The sequence below is a fragment of the Fukomys damarensis genome, unplaced genomic scaffold, assembly GCF_012274545.1.
Source record: "Fukomys damarensis isolate Sample0158 unplaced genomic scaffold, DMR_v1.0_HiC HiC_scaffold_10, whole genome shotgun sequence".
Classification (NCBI taxonomy): Eukaryota; Metazoa; Chordata; class Mammalia; order Rodentia; family Bathyergidae; genus Fukomys; species Fukomys damarensis.
In genome coordinates, this window is record NW_022900922.1 from 17,762,095 (window position 1) to 17,772,626 (window position 10,532).

Sequence of the window (10,532 nt, forward strand, 5' to 3'; positions counted from 1 at the left end):
ATAACACGGCCAATCAGAACTTACAACATAACAACTCCTTCGCTCAGGGAACTGCAATGCAAGCAGCCAGCTGTCTTGCAGTCAGTCTCCCACACTGAAAGAGCAGTGGGGTAGAGATGGGGCAGAGAGAAAGGAAGGACGCCAAGACAAGAGTCTGATCAAGGCGACGTTTATTGCAGGCAGGCATCAGCCTTTTAAAGGAAAAGACCGAACTATTATGGGCTAGGATTACCATAGTAACCTCAACACCCGCTCCACGGGAACGAGGGTTCACACAGGAAAGAGAAAGCAGGCTCAAGAAAAACAAACTAACAACATTTGCAACTAATAATCATGATTCCCAAATAGGTGGAGGAACTTAACAAAATGGAGTTACAACACCCGACTCCTACAGATAACGGCAGATCTTTAACAGGAGGCACCTGACTCCTACCGATCTTTGGCTGTCTGATTTTCTCCCATGCAGGGTCAAAAACAAGTTTAACACGTGCAGTCCTTAAAAAGGAACAAATGTTATCTTTCAAAAAGCCAGTGGGCCATGGCTGGCTTCCCACATATCCCCCTTTTTATTATATTTAGAGCAGGGACTTTCCCTGTTCAGCAGAAAGGCTGTGCCCTGTCTTAGGTGAGAAATGTCCAGAGAAATCCCTTACCCGTCATCAAGCCATGACAAGTTTAATACTCAGGCTCTGTCTTACGTTGGATATTTCTCCACCACAATTCTCTAACCCGTCTTTGACTACCAGCCTCTGCAGGGGGTATACCATGGGTTGTGAAGGCTTGACATGTAGCTTTTTCTACCTCTATCAATATTTGTAATCCTTGCTCCTCATACCAGGACTCATTAATTTTTACAGGCATCATTACAAAGAGGTTGTCTCAAACCCATCACAGAATGAAAGGCAATCACCATTTCTAAGAATATACAATTGGTCAATTTACAATTAATATCAGTCTCATAATCGGTCTCAAACAATCTCTATGAGCATTAACACAAGACATTATATTAGAGGCCCTTATGCCAACAATATTGAAACTAAGGCTAGTAACTTTGACATCTGACCATAAGGGTATTTCTCCCAATGCAGCAGGTTTCCATATGTTGGTTTGAGGAAAACATGAATCGGTTTACCAAAGTCCTGAAAATAAGCTTAAGTTTGTGGAATTTCGAAGTGACCAGTCCAAAACTTTCAAGATGTGTCATTAAATTACCAGTCCCATTAAATCCTCATTCTGGATAAAGAAGGAAAACTTTTTGCTTTTTGGAAAGAAATTTCCACTTGTGCACCGAGACACATCCTGGAGTTTTTTCTGCTGCTTCAGTGTTGGGGTCCCAATCCGGTCTCCTCAGTGGAAACCCAGCTTCAAGCTGTTCAAGGATAGTGGTAGGTCTATAAACATATCTGTAACCATAATTAGGTGGAACAGAAGAAAAGGGAGAATACCTAGACCAAAAGGTTATTGTCATAAACAATATGCTGGAAAACCTGCATGGTCAAACAATATGAATACTTTTTGTGTACCAGAAAAGTAGCAATAATAATTATACTTATATGAAATCTTATGTCCTGTAATGTAGCTTTGTATCAACAGGATTTTTTTTTACAGAAATATTTTGAAGATAACCACCATGAACAGGTTACAACATTTAGAATTCAGCCTTTTGATAACCCATATAAACATTAACAACATATTTAACAAGGCATATCTTTTTATAAGGCTATGAAAATTATTTTGGTGGCTCCCATTAGTGAACAAAGATCAGAATAAATTCTGAGCAGCTGCTTCTTTATTTACCAACAGGAGCGTATCCAAACTTAAAAGATAAATACCACCTTTAAGTTTATTTGATCCTATAAAGCCAGGTTGTAGAAATCAACAATCCACTTGCATTTGACATCATTCTGATCAAAAACAAACATCTTTGAACATTTAAGACAAACATAACACTTAAGACAAACATATAAGAATTTTAACAAGTGCACTCAGATGGTTTTGGCCAATTGAATTATAAATCTTTTTGTTATGACTAGTCAAAATTTTTGCAGGTCAAAATTAACAGATCTCGTAGAATTAGGGTTAAAGGAATGAAAACTCTTCTTGACTGTAAAGGTAAGCCTTTTATAACAAACTTGAAACCAACAAGCAAGCATAAATAAATCATTTCCACACACCTTTTCTATATACTTAGGCCTTCTGGTCTTGTATATCTTTCTTTACCTGTTTTTAATAAGATGAACATACAAAAACCTTTCATGTCAAAAGTATAACTCTTACTTATAGCTTTCCTAATATTTTTGTCTCATTAACTATTAAACTTCTATAACAACTTCAGCTTAAAATGTCCTTTTTCTGTGCTATGATTGTTTTTTCTTTGCCTTAATTCCTTTCTCCCTGAATAAAGACTGAATTACTGTGCTAAATTTCATCTTGGATCCTATGTGCCCCATTGGTACCTGCTTCTCCAAGGATTTTCCCTGCCGGGCATTCCAGACAGCAGTGTCCTCCTTGTTTCGACTCGGCCTAGCCCTTTTTGACAGCAGGCTTCTTCTGATTACTCACTGCTTACCGCTTCAATTTCAGGTCCCTGTTAGGGTACCACTTGTCGCCAGCCGGCGACGCAGAGCACTGTCCAGCAGTGCCTCAAACCTGAAAGAGCAGCGGGGTAGAGATGGGGCAGAGAGAAAGGAAAGACACCAAGACAAGAGTCTGATCAAGGCGACGTTTATCGCAGGCAGGCATCAGCCTTTTAAAGGAAAAGACTGAACTATTATGGGCTAGGATTACCATAGTAACCTCAACACCCACTCCACGGGAACGAGGGTTCACATGGGAAAGAGAAAGCAGGCTCAAGAAAAACAAACTAACAACACTTGCAACTAATAATCATGATTCCCAAATAGGTGGAGGAATTTAACAAAATGGAGTTACAACACCTGACTCCTACAGATAACGGCAGATCTTTAACAGGAAGCACCTGACTCCTACAGAGCTTTGGCTGTCCGAGTTTCTCCTATGCAGGGTCAAAAACAAGTTTAACATGTGCAGTCCTTAAAAAGGAACAAATGTTATCTTTCAAAAAGCCAGTGGGCCATGGCTGGCTTCCCACAATTGGGCTTTGTTAAACACAGCTCTCAGGACTCCGACAAAAAAGGAAATCTCGGAAGCCTTAGACGAGGTGCTTGAAGGGTTAGAGCAAATTAGAGAGGAACACTCTTCAATTTTCAGAGCCCCCTGAATCTGGTCTAGAAAAAGACGCTAGAGAATATTCCGGGGATCCCGGAGGACCTCCCGCAGCGCTATATCCCAGTTTTGAGGCTTTTCAAAAGTTATATCCCAGTTGTGAGGCTTCTCAACAAAAACTTGAGTGTCCGCCGCCTTCTGCGCTGCCCCCCACTCAGAGGGAGGCAAACCTGGCTCAGTTACATACTATTAATCAGGAGCTCAGTGAGGAACTTCAGCTGAGGCAACAGATTTCATGCCTCTTGAGCAGACTTGCGTCTCTTCGTGCCTCAGAGGCCAGGCCTACCAATGAGCCCAATGGTAAAGACCCCACAACATCTGATGGGTCTCAAAGCATAGCATCTCCTTTATAAGAGATTCTCAAATGTGCTGCAGCATAAGGGGAGGAAGTCTTTAGACTATTCCCCATCGTTCAAGTAGAGGGACCCCAAGGGCCAATTAGAGACCATCGCCCTCTTGAGTTTAAATTGGTGAAAGAATTAAAGACTGCTGTAAATCAGTATGGTACTGCAGCTCCCTTCACTTGTGCTATCCTGGACTCCATTACTGGATCCTGGCTAACACCAAGTGATTGGATTGTGATCTGCCGCGCAGTTCTTTCACGGGGAGATTTCCTCCTGTGGAAATCCTATTACTCCGAGTAATGCAAGGCGGCTGCCATCCGCAATGCTAATGCCGGAGCTGCCTTGGCAAATTATGACATGCTTATGGGAGAAGGATTGTTCGAAAGCATGCAAGCCCAAATTGGCTATGCACCACCGGTTTATGAACAAATCACTAATTGTGCGCGCCGAGCATGGAAACAGCTTCCATTGGCGGGCGATCTTAGCTCTAGTCTTGGTAATATCAGGCAAGGGCCAGATGAACCTTATTCTGAATTTGTTCATAGGTTACTAGAGGGAGCAGGAAAGATATTCCCTGATGCACAGATACGGGATTACCTCTTGTTACACAGCTTGCTTATGAAAATGCCAATAAATGGTGTAAGCCTGTCCTTAGACCCTGGAAAAATAAAGCTGACTTAAATGGCTATATCCGGCTTTGTGCGGATGTGGGAGGACAAGTGACTGTGGCCTAGGCTCAGGCTGCAGCACAGTGTGCTGCGCGAGAAGGAGGCACATTTCAAGTATTTTATCAGTCCTTACATAGGACTCAGAATGCAAGAGGAGGCCCTAAATGGCCTACTCCTCCTGGTCACGCACCGCCTGTCTGCCATACTCATCACCAAACAGGTCACATGCAAAGGGAGTGCCCCTCCAGGATCCAAACTTCCAGACCTGCACTTTGCTCCCGCGGTCAAAAGGGTCTCCATTCACCTAAAGAGTGCTGCTCGCCTTTTGCAAAAGATGGCACCTTTCTAGGCCCAAATACATCCTTTCCCAACCAGCCAAAAAATGGGAATCAGGGCCCACGACCTCGGGGCCCAATAAATGCAAGGCAAAACTTTTATCCGCTCCAACAATTTGTCCCAGAGACTCTGGGCGATACGTCTCTGATTTGTGCCGAGCAATCCCCGGCAGCGGAGGATTAGATCTTGCCTCTACTTCCTATATAGTACTCACCCCCCAAATGGGCCCACAGCGCCTCCCTACGGGAGTGTTTGGGCCTCTCCCTGAAAGAACAACTGGCTTGTTGCTTGGGCGGAGTGGCCGGACTTTAAAAGGGCTCCAGGTTCATCCTGGATTATTTGATGCAGATTATACAGGAGAAATTCAGATCATGGCCTCCTCGCCTAGAGGAGTTATGGCTATCCCACAGGGAGAAAGAATAGCTCAGCTGCTCCTCCTACCTTTCTGCAGTGACACTCCAGCGGTGGGTGGCACACGAGGAGATAAAGGATTTGGCTCCTCTGACGCTTATTGGATACACCAAATTACATCCAAAAAACCAGAGATGCATATCACACTTAATGGAAATCCCTTTAAAGGACTTTTAGACACAGGAGCAGATGTATCAGTGATAGCTGAACAGCACTGGCCAGCCACATGGCCTACCTGAGCGACAGTCACCCAACTGCAAGGACTCGGCGTTGCTAATGCGCCATGACAGAGTAGCCAGATGCTTACTTGGAGAGATAAAGAAGGTCATGAAGGGGAAATACAGCCTTATGTTGTTCCCCATTTGCCAATAAACTTATGGGGCAGAGATATCCTAGCAACTATGGGAGCTTTAATTTGTAGTCCAAATGAAGTGGTCACCAAACAGATGTTAGCTCAAGGCTATCGTTCTAGTCAAGGTCTAGGAAAACAGGATCACCCCAGATGCCTCTCGAGGCCCATCCTCGACCCCCGCATTTAGGACTAGGAAACCCTTTCTAGGGGCCATTGTTTCTGCTGCACCCCATGTAAGGAAAATAGAATGGATAGAGGGCCCACCAGTATGGGTGGACCAATGGCCCCTAAATCAGGAAAAACTAAAAGCCGCCCAATGTTTAGTGCAGGAACAATTGGATGCAGGGCATATAGAAGAATCATTCTCAGCCTGGAATACTCCTATTTTTGTTATTGGAAAAAAATCAGGAAAATGGCGCCTCCTACAGGATCTGAGAGAAGTTAACAAAAGAATGGTCATCATGGGATCATTACAACCCGGCCTCCCTTGCCCGGCGGCCATCCCTGCTGATTATTATTTAATAGTCATAGACCTTAAAGATTGTTTCTTTTCTATTCCTCTCCATCCTGAGGACCGAAAATATTTTGCATTTAGTGTTCCTAGCATAAATTTTTCTGAACCTTTTATGCGGTATTAATGGAAAGTGCTTCCCTAAGGTATGGCCAATAGTCCCACTTTGTGTCAACATTTTGTACAGCAAGCCATAAAACAAGCCAATTTAGCTACCTCTGTTTTGTGTTATCATTATATGGATGATATTTTATTAGCTGGTTCCAATTTGGATTTTATAATACAAGCCTTTGCTCAGTTGTCTGATAGTTTAAAAAGATGGGGACTTACCATAGCCCCTGAAAAGGTACAGAAAGTAAGGCCTATACAATATTTGGGCTTTCAATTAGGTACAGATAAAATCATTTCCAAAAAATTAAAAATAGATGTGAATCATTTAAAAACTCTCTACGACCTTCAGACTCTTTTGGGAGATATTAATTGATTGCGTCCTTATTTAAAGATTTCTACTCATCAATTGTCTCCCTTATTCCAACTGTTAGAGGGGGATATGAGCCCTCTTTCTGCCAGAACTTTAACTGAGGAGGCCTGTTTTGCTCTAAAAATAGTGGAACAAACCATAGAGGAACAATGCATATCTTATTATGAACCAGGACTCCCACTTCTTCTAATTATTTGTGAATCCCCTGATTGGCCTATGGGAGTATTAATGCAAAAAAGACCTCTTTATTGGATTCATCTACCTCATGCTCACCTAAAAGTCATCAAACCTTACCATGAGATGGTGGCTCAATTATGTCAGATTGGAAGGAAGGCCGCTGTCACCATCTTTGGTAAAGAGCCCAACAGGATTGTGATTCCCTATGATAAAAACCAAAGATTGTACTTGGACCAGACTAGCACCTCCTGGTTCCTTAGCTTCCTAGATTTTTCAGGTGATATTGATAACCATCCTCCATCAGACAAACTCATACAGTTTGCAACTAGGCATAGGTTCATTTTCCCCCAATGGACTTCCCCTAAGATAATTAAAGGAGCCCTTACAGTCTTTACAGATGGCTCCTGTAAAGGAACAGCTGCAATAGTTTCACCTCATGAGGCATGGGCAGTTAAGGTACCTTATACTTCCGCACAAATGGTTGAACTGAGCGCAGTCCTTCTAGCATTAACCCACTATTCTCAACCCATAAATATTTATATAGATAGCATCTATGTATCCCAAGCTGTGCCTAAGTTAGAGATGGCAGGAAAAATTTTAGCAAAAGGAGATCTTTTAACATTGTTTGAGGGCCTACAAAATTGCATTCGTGGGCGTTCTGCCCCCTTTTCTATTCATCATCTACAGGCACATTCAGGGCTTCCTGGACCCCTTGCTGAAGGAAATGCAAGGGCAGACGCACTCACAAGAGTGTTCCCTGTTAACCTTATCAGTCCACCCCTAAAAGCAGCAGCCCAGTTCCATAGCCTACATCATGTTAATGCCCAAACATTAAGGAAAATGTTTCAAATCACCAGAGAACAAGCCCGAGCCATAGTTAAAGAATGCCGAAATTGCGTAGTACATTTACCTGTCCCTTCCTTGGGGGTCAATCCTCGTGGCCTTCGATCCAATGCCCTATGGCAGATGGATGTAACGCACTGTCCCATTTTTGGCTGTTCCAAGTTTCTCCATGTAACAATAGATACCTTTTTGGGAATGATTTGTGCCTCTCCCAGAACAGGAGAAGCCCTCAAAGGTGTTATTGCACATTTGCTTCATGCCTTTGCCTATATGGGCAAGCCTCATGCCATTAAGACAGATAATGGACCAGCGTATTCTAGCGCTGGCTTCCGTGCTTTCCTCTCCACATTGCAGATTTTGCATTCCACTGGAATCCCCTATAATCCTCAGGGACAAGCTTTGGTTGAACGTTCCCACCGTACTTTAAAAAATCACCTTAGAAAAGTTAGGGGGAAATCCCCTCTCTGGCAGCTATTCACCCATGCATAGATTACATCATGCCTTATTTGTTATAAATTTCCTTCTTTTGGATGATGCGGGTAACACTCGAGCAACCCGCCACTGGGGATCGTGTCAATCCTGAAAAGCACAGGTGCTTTGGAAAGATGTCCTTACAGGACAATGGAATGGGCCCGATCCCCTACTCCACTGGGGAAGGGGTTTTGCTTGTGTTTTTCTGCAGGACGCTGATCAACCGCGGTGGATCCTGGAGCATTTAATCAAACAGATTAACGCAAGCCGTGAAAAGGACCAAAGACAATCCTCCGGTGTTACTTCGTGGGACGTCATTACAGACTCTGTTAATCCCTTAAAGATAAAGATTGTGAAGGCTCCTCCTAAGAGCTAATTCTTCCTGCTTTTCCATCTTATGTGCTTTTTCATACTTTGCCTATCATAGTAAATGATTATTTTTTACATCCACAAATAGAAGGTTAATAGTAAATGAGACAGAAAAATATTAGGAAAGCTATAAGTAAGAGTTATGCTTTTGCATCTTGTTAAAAACAGGTAAAGAAAGATATACAAGACCAGAAGCCCTAAGTATATAGAGAAGGTGTGTGGAAATCATTTACAGTCAAGAAGAGCTTTCATCCCTTTAACCCTAATTCTACAAGAGATCTCTGTTAATTTTGATCTGCAAAAATTTTGACTAGTCATAACAAAAAGATTTTATAATTCAATTGGCCAAAACCATCTGAGTGCACTCGTTAAAATTGTCTTATATGTTTGTCTGTCTTAAGTGTTATGTTTGTCTGTCTTAAATGTTCAAAGATGTTTGTATGTTCTTGAATGACGTCAAATATAAATAGATCATTGATTTCTACAATCTGGCTTTATAGGATCAAGTAAAAATTTAAAAGATAATTAAATATAACCTTTAAGTTTGGATACGCTCCTGCTGGTAAATAAAGCAGCTGCTCAGAAAATTTATTCTGATCTTTGTTCACCAATGGGAGCCACCAAAATAATTTTCATAGCCTTATAAAAAGATATGCCTTGTTAAATATGTTGTTAAAAAAGTCTATATTGGTTATCATCAAAGGTCTGAATTATAAAAATGTTATTGTAACATGTTTCTGATAGTTATTTTCAAAATATAATATTTTCTGAAAAAAAAAGGAAGATCCTGTTGATACAAAGCTACATTACAGGACATAAGAATTCATATAATTATAATAATTATTATTGCTACTTTTCTGGTATATAAAATGTATTCATATTGTTTGACCATGCAGGTTTTTCAGCATATTGTTTATGATAATAACCTTTCTGTCTAGGTATTCTCCCTTCTCTTCTGCTCCACCTATTTATGGTTACAGGTACATTTATAGATCTACCACTATCCCTGAACAGCTTGAAGCTGGGTTTCCACTGAGGAGACCGGATTGGGACCCCAACACTGAAGCATCAGAGAAAAACTTCAGGATGTATCTTGGTGCACAAGCGGAAACTTTATTATCCAGAACAAGGATTTAATGAGACATCACAAAAGTTTTAGACTGGTCACTCGAATATTCCACGGACTTAAGTTTGTCTGCAGAACTTTGGAAAATAGATTCACCTTAGAAAAGTTAGCGGGGAATCCCCTCTCTTTCAAGATTCAAATCACAGATGGTGGGATTTTCTGCTTGTCAGTACTACTGCTAAATAGTATTTTTCTGTAATATTTATTCCTGTATTGGCGATCATTGTAATTTTGATAATTTTTCATATTTGTAATTGTTATATGTATCGCAAGATGACAAGAATGTATCAATCTTTTGTGTTTCAATTTGCTATGGCTGTACAAGTTTCAGTAAAGGATGAGGCATCTCTGGTGACCATCTATTTGGCACAAGCCCGCCGTACATAATTCCCTCTCTGTGGAGCATCCAGAGACAGGTAAGGTCGGGGCCTCCTTTCTACCAACCTAAGACAGGCAAGAGGGACATAAGCCCTCTTCACTGATGACGGGTAAGGAGAAAGGACATCCCTGCCACCTAAGACAGGAGCTCTTTGACATATGTCTGGTACCCTCTAAGAGAAATGGGGGAGTTATGGAGAGCACAGCTATATTGACCTGTGATTCACCCGAGCAGTGTGGACGTGCCATCACCCATAGCAATGGGCTAGTTCAGCTGGTGATCTGATCTATTGCCTAGCAGATGTAACTCATAATAATTGTTATTACTTCCTTCTGGAATGTGTGGGCAGTACTTTCGCTCCCGTACAGCTGGAGAGTATAAAAGGAAAAGGTTCTGTAATAAAGCAAGCAAGTAACTTGAGAAGAACAGTGCCTTCCGTCTCTCTGTCCTCCTCCTTTCAGGTTTAGGACCTGCTGGCAGGATCCTGATGTCGCGCAGTTTGCGACAATGAGGTCCTGTCATATGCCTGCACTAATGACAGGGTTGTGTCCTGAGGTGTCCTCAGATGCCCTCAGGTGCCTGGGCTTTGACACATCTGACTGTGACTCCCTATACAAGTGATAAAAATTGTTCCTCCCAGATCATACCAGGAACTTGTCACAGCCTGGCTGTCTGGACTGTCATAAGGATCTCAGGCCACAAGACCCTAACCTAGGCACCGTTGTTTATGTGCACATTCCTAAGTGGGCTTTATTTTTCTCTTGTCTGCTTGTTCTTGTCAGGGCCTTATCTCTGGGATATATAATATATGTATATGTATA